The sequence below is a fragment of the Vidua macroura genome, chromosome 2 (genome assembly GCF_024509145.1).
Source record: "Vidua macroura isolate BioBank_ID:100142 chromosome 2, ASM2450914v1, whole genome shotgun sequence".
Taxonomy (NCBI): Eukaryota; Metazoa; Chordata; class Aves; order Passeriformes; family Viduidae; genus Vidua; species Vidua macroura.
Window position 1 is genome coordinate 86,642,307 of NC_071572.1, and position 13,674 is coordinate 86,655,980.

Consider the following 13,674-nt stretch of genomic DNA (forward strand, 5'->3'; position numbering starts at 1 on the left):
AGAACACAACCACCTGTTCATAAATGCAATTTCCATAAGAAAGTCAGAGTAAATTGATGTATTTTTTTGATATTTTGACTTTTATTGGTAGAATATTTTAATATAATAACATTTAATCTTTAGTTACAAGAGAATTCATTTAGAATTTAAATATATTATTATTGAGAAAGCTTCTGGTAGCATAATTCAGTTCATGTTGAAGAGTGGTATGATAGTTTTACACATAGAGTATGGGTAAGATTTTATGCTTTTGCTGGAATAGAAATTCTGAAGAATTTTTCCAGAAGTTCCAGAATTCTTCCAATTAGTCAAAAAATTCCATTCCAACTAGAAATACGGTTTTTTAAGTGAAGTCTGGATGAGAGCATACAATTACTGTATAAATGCAGATAAACAGTACAAATCCGTTAAATACTTATTACCATAGTTTATTTGGCTGGTAAATTAGTTGTGTCAGATAATGTGAAAGTTGATGGATTTGAGACTCTTAAATCAGAACTCTGAAATGAATTGGTCTGTATATCAAGGCTTTCTTTAATTTTCTGCTGTGTGCTGTCTTACGTATGGACAATTTATAGAGGGGAAAAAATTAAATCATAGAATCATAGGTTGGAAGAAACTTCAGTGATCATCTGGTCCAGCCTTTCTTGGCAAAATGAGTTCCCTATAACTGGAATTTCCTCTAAATTCAAGACTAAGAATTACAGTTTTATTAAAAAGTATCTAATTGTTTGCTCACAGCCACTTAAAAAGGGCTCCAAGCAGAAATTTCCTATTGTTGTAAGACCTCTGATCCACTGAAAATAAAAGAAAAGCCTTTGAGTATTACATTTGTTGTCTATCAAATATAGTACTGGTAAATTTGTTTAAATATTTCTGTTCACTTAAATCCATAGCTATATTGTCAAACTATTTGTGGTTTCTTTAGAACATGAAAACTTAGATATGTAAAGGCAAATCAGTAGGATGAAGGTGCATAAGGTAATAGGATGAACTCAAGAATTTGTCTATTACAAAGCTGATACATGCTCTGAGATTCAACGTAGCTCTATTTGATTTTGCCTTAAAATCATTTACATAAACATCCATTTAGATGCTTTTTTTCTCTCAGATTCACTGTAGACTCTGATTTTTTTTTTTTATTTCAGCCATGCTTGCATAACTTGTTAAAATCTGCAGTTGTTAAAAATGCTAATACTTGAAAATCAGAATAAACTCAGAGTTCCTGTGTGAAGGGAAATAGATAATGAGTGCATTTACATGTAAACTCACACTCTGCTGAACTGGTGTGCCATAGCATTAATTATAACCTATAAACTATGGGTTATAATCTTGAAAATGTGAGATTGCTCTAGTTACAGTTCTGTGAGATCTCTTTTTTTGGTCATATGTGATATTTTCTCATCCTTCTGATAGTATTTTGCAGTATTTCTTTAAGTCTTAGGCAATTTAAGTAACAGAAATGTGAGTTTTTCCTTAACTGTGCTTCTTCCTCACTGTGAATCCTACTCCATTTCCATTTCCAGCAGTTTGACAGGTGTTTTAGATCCATAGGTGATCCCATGGTTCACAACTGGAAATTCAGTGGTTTTCTAACAGGAGTGTTTGTCAGAAATCCATTACCAAATTAAAGGTAATGAGCAAGGGTAGTCAGAAATCAGTTGATACCAGCTCAGCTGCCATGTCTCTAGCATTAGAAAGGTGAAATGTAGTACCATGTCCACTACTTCACTGATTCTCTAGACTTTTATGAATATTATTAATTTTTCATGCCTAGAAGCGACAGCTTGTGTTGCTGCAGCAACACACTTTAGTAGAATAGGCTGCAGCACAGTGCAGCATTCTGAAGTCATGCAGAATACATGACTCTTCTGTATGTCTGTGTAACCTATGCATTGCTAGTGTTTGGATAAACCTAAAACACCAATAAAAAGAAAGGGTCTTTTTTCAGAAATTTTGCAAGTGTTGTTGTATTACTATATTCATAGCTTCTTATCAGCAGAGAACTTTCCTAATTTAAAAGATGAATATTGCTACCAGTATTCTTTTTACATTGGCAATTGCTAATTGAGTTATTAGAAATTATGTCTTGCAGTATTCTGTACTGTAATTCAGAGAGAATTAATATTGAATTCATACAGGTAAAAAATTTTTATTTAAAATACATGATCTTTTTCAAAACAATGCTTAGTGGTTTTTTTCTGTATTATGTGCTTAGTTTCTCTAAGTAGGTGAAGATAAGTAAAGTTTTAGAGCCTGTATTTCTAGAGTTCACTGTGTCTCTGTTTCTGCCTCACCTGATGTTAGAATAAGCCTTTGATACATCTCTTATGTTGAATATGGTAATGAATAATCTCACATCTCTTGCTATGTTCTCTTTGCAGAACAGGGCATTAAAACAGAAAAAATCTTCACTGATAGTGCAGCTGCAGGAGTCAGTACACCTCATTCTACCTGTTTTACACCAGTAAAGAGTTTCTGTACTGCAGCTCAGTTTCCTCATACTCAACAGTCCTCACCACTTAGTCACAGTCATGCTCCTTCCTCCTGATCTGATAAACACTGTATTTTGCCTGCACATTGGCCCGTATTCAGGTGGTCCAGCTCCCAGTCTAAGTTATAACCAGTGATTAGAGCAATCAGAATATGTGGAGCTTTGCTTTAGGCTTCCTGTGCAAAGAGAAGAGTCTGTAATTTAGATATCTCTCCAGTGACCTTCTTGGAAAGTGGGCTTTTGGTGCCTGTGGACTCATCTCTTATTCTTAGTTCCGTGCTTTTATGAATTCTTATCAACAAATCCTTCATTATAATTGTAATAGAACTATACGTAAGTGTCATAAAAATAAAATTTTGTGATAAATTCAATTTTGACAGACTGAAACAGACCGACCTGCATATGTATTTTTAAACCTTGGAAAAGCAATAAGAACTATCCTGTTCTGTGCAGGATTTACCATACCTGCAACTTATATGACTTATTGCCAGTAACCACCCTGGGAGGATGAAATGAAGACATAGAGGCATAGTTTTGTCTCCTTTCTTTGCACAGCAGACATATTCACTGCAGGCACTCTAGAGAGGGTAGCATGTGCTGAGTGATCCCAACAAATCCTGCCAAATGCAAATGACTGCAGCATGTAAGTGGTAGCTATATATGATCACTCAACTGGGTAATCTAAACATTCTTCAATAATACAGTAATTTATTTTGAGAAAAAAGACAATCAGTAGCTGGCAAGTTTCACAAGATTCTTCAAATATGACTGGCAATGATAGTGACTATGTCTAGCACGTGGTTTGCTCATTGCTAGTTTCTGTATACAATAAAATGTTTAATAATTCTAATAATATCTTGCCTCAGGAATTCAGAATTCTTTTATACATTATAATACTTCACAGAGAGTATCATATGAGACAGGTTAAGTCTCAGTAAGTTTGAAGATTAGGTTGTTTTTGATATTTTCATAAATGAATGAGTAGTCTCTCACATTATCATGCAAAGATAAAGGATAGTCACAGTCTCTATATACTTGGACAGCCTCTTGATTTTTTTATGTACACCATCCCAGTGATAGCAGAAGTGGAAGGCAAGTCTGGATGTGCAGTAACTTTTTATACCTCCTGACGTTGATCATGCATGCATAAATAAAACTTGCTTTTTAAAGTTCATGAAGTACTGTCTCAAGTGAGTGGGACCCCATGCTGGAGCAGGGAAAGAGAGTGAGGAGACAGAGACAATGTGTGATGAACTGACCACAGCCCCCATTCTCTGTTGCTCTGCACTACTCAGATTGGAGGAAGTAGAGATTTCAGGAATGAAGTTGAGCCCAGGAAGAAGGGAGGGATGTTGAGAAGGCATTTGAACATTAATTTCTTATTATCCTAATCTGATTTGATTAGCAATAAATTAAATTAATTTCCACAATTCAAGTCTGTTTTGCTATCACAACTTGAGACTGATCTCTCCCTGTCCTTAGCTCAATCCATGAACCTTTCCTTACATTTTCTTTTCCCTGTCTAGCTGGGAAGGGGAGTGATAAAACAGCTTTGGTGGGCACCTGGTGGCCAGCCAAGGTCAGCCCTCAAAATGCTTAAGGACATCAGAGATGTAAAATAATCCTTTGGAACTCATTGTGGAAGAGTCCACAGACTGTAGCTTCTCACCAATTTTTCAGAGAAATACTACAAAAATTATTTGTTTCTAGATTTTATATATGAATTAAAAGTTTTGAGCTCTGAATACATATAACCTAAATATTAACTGGATACCAGTTCACTTCAACTGAACTTGCTGGAAGTATTTTTCCTTGAATATTTTGTTCTTTGCAATTTTATTTGCTTTTCAACCAGATCAGTGATACTCTGCAGTTTAGGTGGTTCAGATTTTGCAACAAAATTACTTGCTTTAAGAACGCTTTTTGTACTAATTTTATAGTCTCAAATAGAATTCAAATCTGTCTATCATTTTTTATGACAGGGTAGAGGATATAAGGTAATTTATTTTTCCCAGATTTAATTTTTTAAATTTTCCTTCTTGCTGGAAGTCACAAACTTCCCCTTTTATTTACTGGAAAGGACTTATTTTTTTGGATAGTCACTACACATTGGCAGCAAAACTAATATAATAGAGAAAATATTTTCTAAGGCTGATAGTCATTTAACAAAGCTTTACTTTTCTCAGTTAGGTGCCTAATCTAATGGTTATCTAGGCTCCCTGTGTATTACAGTCCGGCTCCAAGATACCGAATTCATACCTGCCATGGAGTGAATTATGTAGATGTGTGAAATCCTGTTTCCTTCACTGATATTATCTTCAGTTAGTGTTTTAAGATTTCTGAAAATACCTTCTGTGTTAAGACCAAATATTTTATTTAGATGTTATTCTAACATTTCCTACAAGTCAATGGTATTTTAAAAACAGGTATTGTAGAATTAGAGTTTATCTTTGAAAGACACAGAGAGGTTCTGTTAGATTTCTAGTTCAGCTCTTAGAGGATATTTTGTTTAAATCCTACTGGAAAAGACTTGTGATGTATTTATTGATTCAAGTGTCTTCAAATTCCCCTGACTGATACTGGAATTATTTCTTAAGAGTTTGTTTTTCTTTTAAGTGTTTAGGTACAGTGATAGAAAAATATGATAAACCAAATTCAAAGCCAATTGAAATTAAAACAAAGAAACCCCAGTGTAATACCTCTCAACTAGCTTGAATCATATGAATATTATCCACCTCTTCTTTATTTTTTGTTACTAAGGAAAGACAAGCAGCTACAGGGAATAATTTGTGCCAATCTTAGATAGGCATCTAAAATAAAGCAGTGAATCACCTTTTGGAATGACCTATTTCTTTCCATTGACCTTTGAGTCAAGCTTTGTAATAGTGTCAGCAGCATTTCTAATACTTGTATAACAGACATTTTAATGAGCATTTAAGTGATTAAATAAAATACCTGTAACTATGAAGTGTTGCTTACTCAGAATACAGGAGGGTTTCTTTTCTTCTGAAAACTGGACTGCTTGAAAAATTTGATTTTTATTAGAACAGGATTTTGAAAATAGTTGTTTTGCCATTTCTGCATTGAGTATTGTAACAATGTAAATATAGTTGTTACACTTGATCGAAAAGTTCAGAAGGAGGAAGTGAAGTTTCAAGCATCCTCAAGTATGTAAGTTACAGTGCTTGTCTCAAAGACAAAAAAGAGATTTTATTAATTAGTAGATATATTTTTTGCTTGTTTTATTTTCCAGGGCAGTGAAAGACCAACACATTTCAAATTTCATTTTTTTTTTTGTTACCAGTTTTATTTTATTGAGTTGCTAAAGCAAGTGAATAGTTCCCACCATTATGCATCCTCAGGCGAGGCTATCATGCACATTAATGGCAGAGAGTATGCTTGTGAGACTGACTTTGTGAGACTTGCCCACTCTCTGCCAGGGTGCTAAGAGTACACTCAATCTCCTCGTTGAGACCATTGATAAAGGTATTAAACAGAATTGGCTGCACTTCTGAGCATCAGGAGCACCACTGGTGACCAGCCAACAGCTGGATTGAAGTCCTTGTTAGTGTGTTCATGTTCTTTGCATGGGCTGTTTATTTCCCCGTATTATCTGCTCCTTTGCTTCCTACACCATGCACAGAGGCCTTAGAATACTTCAGGGTTTATGTACCATGCCTCGCTTATATTATCTTACATTTGGCCAATGCCCCATGTTTTCTTTGAACTTTTTCATATGTGTTAAATCCCATTTCACCACTAATTGTTTCCTGCTGGTCTTATCTCCAGCTGGGCTTTGGCTTTTCTATTTTCGTCTCGAATTGCCCAAGCAGTTCTTTCACTGTCCTTGATTATTCTACTTACATGTTTCTATTTTTTTACCTTTCAATCCACACAGATATTCCATGCTTACTAAGTCATTTTGCTAAAAAAACCTGGCCTTTCTACATAATGAGGGGACTTGTTCTGAAGCTCATTCAAAAATAGTCTTTTATTTCCCCTTTTTAATCAACTGAAATTAGTGTGCTGTCCACTCTACTGCCTCAATTTTTCCCTCTGCTTACTATACTGTATCATATTATCCCTTTCCCTTACAGCAATTAAACTAGTGTCTTATTTCCTAAGTCCGAAATCTTAATTCTGCAGTTTACTTAATGGCTATCCTCAATGTGTATATATATATATATATATATATATATATATATATATATATATATATATAATAATTTCTACCTGCATTTGCAATGTGAGCTGTTAACCAGCACTTCAGAAATTTCCTTCAGTGAAGTCATCATTAATAATAGAGCTTTTTCACATACATTTTGAACGGTAAAGATGCAGAGTTGGAAATTATGGTATTTAGAGGGCTTCTGTGACTAAAAGGTAACTCTTAAATTTAAGATTTCATAAGCTGTAATTCCTCTGAAAAATTTGTTGATGCAATTCTTTGACATAGTATAAAGCTTGTATGTTTTTCCTTAATCTCAGTAAGAAATCTCATCTTGCAGATCACTGCTATAAATATAAATTTGTTTTTGTACAGAACTCCAGTGCACAGTAGTATACTACAGGGAGTATTTAAAAATGCCTAGGAATGATCTGTTCCTTTATTCATACTTATTTTCATGTGTGAGGAGTGACTGATACCCCAGAGAGCTCTGCTGAGGATGAGTGAGACCTGGACAGGCTGGGAAGTTGGGCAGAGGGCAAGCTGATGCAGTTCAGCAAAGGCAAATGCAAGGTCCTGCACCTGGGGGGGAACAACCCTAGGCACCAGCACAGGCTGGGGGTGACCTGCTGGAAAGCAGCTCTGTGGAGAATGACCTGGGGGGTCCTGGTGGACAACAAGCTGTCCCTGAGCCAGCAGTGCCTTCGTGGCCAAGAAGGACAGTGGGATCCTGGGGTGCATCAGGAAGAGCAGTGCCAGCAGGTCGAGGGGAGTGATCCTGTCCCTCTACTCTGCCCTGGTGAGGCACATCTGGAGTGCTGTGTCCAGGGCTGGGCTTCTCAGTTGAAGAAAGATGAGCTATTGGCTCCTCAGGGAGGACTCCAGGGAGGGGGCTCCAGGGAGGACTATGATGCTTGGGGGACTGGAGCATCTGTCTTACAAGGAAAGGCTGAGAGAGGTAGGTCTGTTTTATCTGGAGAAGGGAAAACTGAGGGGTTTTATCAATGTTTATGGATATCTTAAGGGTGGGTGTCAAGAAGATGGGGCCAGAATCTCTTTAGTGGTGCCCAGTGACAGGACAGGGGGCAGTGGGCACAAACTGAATCACAAGATGTTCTATCTGAGGAAAACTTCCTAAAGAGAGTGACAGAAAACTGGAACAGGCTGCCAGAGAGGATGGGGTTGAATATCTCCTCTTCTGGAAATAATGAAAACCAGTCTGGAGGTGATACTGTGTGGCCTGCTCTGGGTGAACCTGCTTTGGTGGGGGATTGGACTAGGTGATCTCTAGAGACCCCTTCCAACCCCAACCATTCTGTCATTCTGTGATTCATACCATGACATTTCATACTCATCATGAATGGCAGCTGAATCATTTGAAAACTTGAGAGATTGTTCTAGCAGAAACTCGATATAGGAAATTAATATTCACACGTTACATCAGCATGACTTAAAAATTATGGTATCTGAACAATGTCAAGTTTACAAAATCAGGCAAAAACATGTTGCTGAATTGAATACTCCACGGGAATTAATACTAGCACAGAAATCTCAAACTGAATCATAGGTGGGATTGCTTAAAGAGAAGCAACAATTTCTTTAATGAAATCCATCAGAAATAAAAAGGACTAGCTAACTGAACCTTAGTGTAGTGACTAAATACAGTATTTATTTAATATAAATGCTCTTGCTCTTCTGTCTATACTTGAAAATGAGAAATTTTGTAGGAAAAAAGTTACCTTTTTTATAACTGTTTTTTGTTATGTGACGGATATTTCTCAAGCTAAAATTAATATTAAACTAATAATGTAGAACAGTGCAGATCAATCTAGTAAAGTAGACAAGGTACAAACCAGGGTCAGAAAACATGAAGCAAATTTTGCCTCATTAAATGTAGTTGCAATGATCTCACTGACTTCAGTAAAACAGCTTTTTATCATTGGGTCCTTTTTTTTTAATTACTTAGTATCTAATGTACTTTTATTTTCAGCAAGTCAGTGACTGATTCTGTACCTCTTCCTACTATTCCTTGCATATCCTTTTACTTAGATTAAAACTGCTCTCTGTCTTACCAAAACTATGATCAGATATATGGTTCCAGTGCTGCTTTTTGCCTTGTTTCTGAGAACAACAGAGACAGAAGGTGTAGGGGAGGGTGTATGAGGACACTGGTAACTCTTAAATTGCTGGATCATGCTTGAGTTTGTACACCAAAATCTCCATGGTTGTCATTACCAAGTAAGATAAAGAAAAGTTAGGGTATATCCCCCTAGTATTGCAGTCATACAACTGACTGCAAAATTTCTACTGTATATAGAATAGGGGGGCCGTGGTGTGTGGTTATTTTTCAAGGTGCAGCTGTAATGATAGCTGTAGCTTCTTGAGTGTTTGTCAATGTACACAATTTTCTCTTTCACAATCCAGCTCAGCAGGACTCAGAGCATGAATTTTATATTTTCTATTCCTCCGTAATTCTAATTATGCCACATAGAGTAATATGTGTATAATTATTGAAAAGTATATTAATTATTGAAAAGCAATTTTTATTATTATTGAAACTCTTGTGTTATTACTGTAGATCCCAGATAAATTTTCAGAATTTATTTTCTGAAAATATTTTAGCAATTATATAACCTTTCAATTGTTCAGAGCATTTAGTTGCTGACATTTATTACTTCCCACATCACAAATACATGACTAACAGTCTCTAGTAGAAATTGATGAGTAATGTCAACCTATATTTATTATCCTGCAACTGAGAGATCTGAGTACTTAAAAGGAATTTTTGAAATACAGGGATTATTTTGAATACACCTGTGGTGATGCATGAAAGAAATGTGCTGTACTATTAATGGAGTGGAAGCCACAGAACTGTGCTCTAACAAAAAGAGTTGGAAAACATTTATTTACCAATTTAGTGAATCAATGTAATGCTTCAAATAACCTTCTTAATTCTTATAGGACTGGTGCTGTGTATATGAAAATGTATTGGTGGTGCTCTGCATATGAGAAGTTGGTTCTCTTCTAAAAACCGGCTGCCATTTTCCAGTCTCCTTAAATTTTGTCAGTGTGTGTGATTAGTTAAGGTCAACCACCTCTTCTGGCACTCCTTTTAGCTTCATGGTCTCCAGGTAATGTGTATCCTGCGGACCTCTATGAAGTAAAATTCTCAGTTATTCTTTAGGAGAAGGTTCAACTTGGGCTTGTGCTGTCCATCTACACAAAGTCTGCTGTCTTTCTTCCTTCATCCCCTGAACCTCTGCTCTACAGAGCGTCTCCCTGTTGTCAAAGGTATATGATACATGATCCTCTTCTGTATAAAGGAAGATACAGGTGTGGTCAATGTCTTTGCCATGTTTGCTATGTATTTGATTGAGAAGGTATGTATCTGTATAGAGTCCAGCCCTACTTCAGATCCTTAATGAGTGAAAGTGCAGCTTTGAGGTGGCCTTGATGGAACAAGAAAAGAGCAAGCATGGACCTACACTGTCTCTTACTGATCCACATGCAGTAGGAATGATTTGCTTACAAGTGCCATTTAATTACCTTCACCCTAACAACATCCATGGATCCTGTCCTTGCAGAGAGGGTAAGGGACACAGGCAGGGACTGAAAGTCAGAGAGGTTTCAATGCCAGCTCAGTCTTAGGCTACTTTCTCAGCAATGAGGGAACAGCAGCCAAACTGTGAGAAACAGTGTGGAAGCACCTAGTTCTGGCAGAAGGGATGTCACACAGAAACCTGCTCCCACTTGTGACACAATAAAGACATTGTTGCCCTGCACTGGGTTAGTATTTTCACAATATTTACCGAAGTAGTTAAGCTATAGATTCATATTTTAGTTTGAGCTGTAAAGTCTTATAAAACCAGAATTATCTCCTTGAACAGCTGTGTAAAGGGATATATTGTTTCATTCAGAGAAATGGAGCATAGAAGTGGTTTCTGTGCTAATACTACATCCTTTTAAAACTGGTAGATGGCAGTAGAGTATCTGCTTTGACATCCGTAGATTTGCTTAGACGGCTTTGCTAGATTTTTGTACAAAAATAAAAATTCTTTTCTATATGTTCCATAATCTTGAAAAAAATATCAGTTATCTGACTAGCAAATCTTTCCAGCTTTGCGTTCTTAGAACAGTAATCATATTGAGTTCAGAATTGATTGATCTGATGTTTTTTTTAATTCACTGACAGAATTTCACAGGATGTTTTGACTGTATTACTTTCCTCTTTTTCAAGTCTTAATACTGTATATAAAATTTGATTTGATTCTGAAATGTATACAAGACTTAAATGTAAGTCTATGTTTATTTTATATTTGTGAAATAGCATTTTCTGCAGTAGTTGTGAATGACTGAAAGCAAGACTTTTTCTTCATCTTGTGCATGAGTAAATAACAGAAATAGATTTTGTGTTCCTAGAAATCTGTCTTGTCTATGTTTCAGAGAATGAAAAGTTAAAATATTGACATTTCCTAATTTTTATTTTTGAAATTTATTTTAAATGAAATTTAATTTTCAGGTGAAACATGACTTTTTAGTAATTCCATAGGAAGTCGCAAGGGAACATTGATTATCTTTATAGCTTTCCATTGTGATCATTATCTCTCATGACTTCTCTAGATGCACTTGTTTTCTACTGTAATGTGATGGTCAATATCATAGCAGCATATATCTGTAGATGCACCCAAAAATATAGATTAAATAATATAATTAAAAAGCTGAGCTGTACATGTAATTTAATAACTAGGTAAATAAATATTGACATTCTTAGTTTGACCACCCCACCTTTCTTAATATATGCAATTTGTATTGTTCTGTGCTGATAACTCAGAAAAAAACATGCAGTGCATGAATTTTCCACTAAGACTAGAGAAAATACTTGGTTGCAGTTTCTGTAGACTGTTGATCAGTATTAGATGCATTGTTCACAAATAAATTGCTCTATTGAATTTTTTGTATAAATACTGTTATGATTAGTTAACCTTACTTAAAACAGATTCTACAAAGAATTGAGAATCTGAATAATCTTTTTCCCACTCTTAAACAGGCCATTATTGGTGATTGCTTTTATATTTTTATCACCTCTTTATCTATCCCTCTTGTATTTTTAGTGAAGGTACTGTTTTCCTGCTTAATGGTAGATTTTTTCACTCTTATTATTCAGAATATTCAGATTGGCATTTGGTGTGAACTACCACAACATATAAGAGCTTTTAGTGTATAATACATAAAAAGAATACATTGCAATGACAAAGGAGAGCATTCAAAGGTTAAGTATTGTAAAAGTACTCTTACTTTGAGTACCCTGTATTATACATCTATTATTAAATTTTCAGTTCCCTTAGTACTATAAGTACATACCTGGGTTAGAGTGCAAAGGATATGATTCCACAGACCTGGATGTATGCATCTGTGCTGGTCACTTCTGATCTTGCTATGTGCCCATAGAAGCATCATGTTTAAGGCAAGCTTAATATAGAGTAAGTTTTGAAGTTGATTATAGGTTGGCCTGATGGTATTTTATATATAGTACATTGTGAGAAACTGAGTTCTTCTCAAGCTTTGTAGCTAGGTTGCCAGGAAATTAAATGAAAATCCTCATTCTAATTTCCACAGCATAGACCCATATATCTGAGGTACCTATGTAAGGAACTTAGTTTTCCTCCGTACTCAATAAGAGAACCTTTCAAATGCAAGTTATTCCACTTAAGATCTGTCTACTGATAATTTAGGGAGGCTAAAGTGATAATATTTTTCAGTAAGTTTTAAGTAAGCATAAATAAGTGCCTAAGGATAGGTAAGGGTGAGTTTGAGCTCACCTAATGTGACTGTGTACAGTGCCCTCTTTCAACCCAAGAGTTGTTTCATCATCTTAAATACAGATTCCTAATCATATTCCCTTTGTCATCTGAACCAAGGTCTCCTTCCTTCTAGGTACTAATCCAGTCTGTGTGTTCATTCCTATCCTGTTGCTTTGGTTTTCATATGACCCCCTGAAATGTATTCCTGATAATCCTTTTTCTTTTAAATCCAATTTCTCTTCCAACTCAAAACTTATTTCTGTTGCCTGAGGTGAAAATACTGAAGTGGAGCAACTGCAAAAATACCACAATCCCTTGGACACTTCTGTGATACACCTGAGAGTTCTAACAGGGTGATATATCCCACTCATGGTTTTATTCAGGTCCTTCCCAGTATAAACACACTCTTTGTCCCAGTCCATGCATTTGACTCTTATTTACAAGACATAAACCAAAACAAGAAAGGTCCAGATTTGATATTATGGGAAACCTTTTAATTATTAGGGTGGCAAAGCAGTGGAAGAGGTCATCCAGAGAGGTTGTTAAGTCTCTATACTTGAGATTTTTCAAAACCAAATAAAGCCCTGAGCAACCTGGTCTAATTTTAAAGCTCATCATGCTTCCAACAGGAGATTAGACTAGAGACCTCCTTAGTTTCTTTCTAGTGTTGAATTGTTCTATGATCCTCTTTAAAAAAAAGATTTCCCTTTTCATTTTCATAACAACCAGAAAGAGACTGATTTGAGAGTACTAAGCAAGCATTTTCTCAAGCTTTAGCTGATTCAAAGTAGCATAGACTGGTCAATACTGTAGGGAACTTCACTGGGATTTGTGAGAATGAAATACTTTCACCATTCAAGTTCTAATATCAAACTTGTAATCATACTTAAATAATAATATGTGTTACTATTTTACAATTTGTAATTCTTTCCTAAATTTGGACAGATGTCCTACCATCAAGTTTGCAGTCCACTAGCGAAAGTTTGGGGTGTTGAAGCAGTTCAAAGGTGACGTTAACCAGAGTATTTTGACATGAATCAAATGTATTTTCATCTGTGTCTTGAACGTGAATGACTATTCTAGGTTAAAATTTTGAAAAAAATATTCAGGTGGAAAGAGCTACCAGTACGAAAAGTTCCAGCCCAACCCATTAATTAAAAAAAAAAATCAGTGAATTGAAAACTATGCTGTCATGGAAACTTTAGGAGTAA

General features: G+C 35.6%; 1 protein-coding gene across 1 annotated transcript in view; it reads left to right on the top strand.

The window, feature by feature from the left end:
* Window positions 1-13,674, top strand: part of DYNC2H1 (dynein cytoplasmic 2 heavy chain 1) — a 147,629-nt gene that overhangs the window by 95,189 nt on the left and 38,766 nt on the right. The window lies entirely within an intron of this gene.